Source organism: Otolemur garnettii, unplaced genomic scaffold (genome assembly GCF_000181295.1).
Source record: "Otolemur garnettii isolate 467f Iridium unplaced genomic scaffold, OtoGar3 scaffold00140, whole genome shotgun sequence".
Classification (NCBI taxonomy): Eukaryota; Metazoa; Chordata; class Mammalia; order Primates; family Galagidae; genus Otolemur; species Otolemur garnettii.
In genome coordinates this window covers 3,333,584-3,333,872 of record NW_003852535.1, presented here as the reverse complement: position 1 = coordinate 3,333,872, position 289 = coordinate 3,333,584, and the positions used below count along the sequence as shown (strand labels likewise).

General features: G+C 49.8%; 1 pseudogene across 1 annotated transcript in view; it reads right to left on the bottom strand.

Annotated features, from left to right (window-relative positions):
* LOC105887860 overlaps window positions 1-289 on the bottom strand; it is a 12,015-nt pseudogene that overhangs the window by 11,379 nt on the left and 347 nt on the right. The window contains exon 1 of the transcript XR_002775460.1: window positions 5-289. This exon is cut by the window's right edge and continues 347 nt beyond it. The product of XR_002775460.1 is annotated as an aurora kinase B pseudogene (transcript). The remainder of the gene's footprint in view (window positions 1-4) is intronic.

Below are 289 nucleotides of genomic sequence, written 5' to 3'. Positions count from 1 at the left end.
CCTCAGGGAGGGGGCATGCACAGACCAGCCAAAGTCAGCAATCTTCAGCTCTCCCTTGAGCCCTAAGAGCAGATTCTCTGGCTTTATATCTCTGTGAATCACTTTCTTCCCATGACAGTACATCAGAGCATCTGCCAACGCCTCCATGATCGTGGCTGTTCGTTGCTCATCAAAAGTATGGCTTTTCTGCAGCTCCTTGTAGAGCTCTCCCCTGGGCGCATACTCCAGAATCAAGTAGATCCTCCTCCGATCATAAAAATAGTTGTAGAGACGCAGGATGTTGGGATGC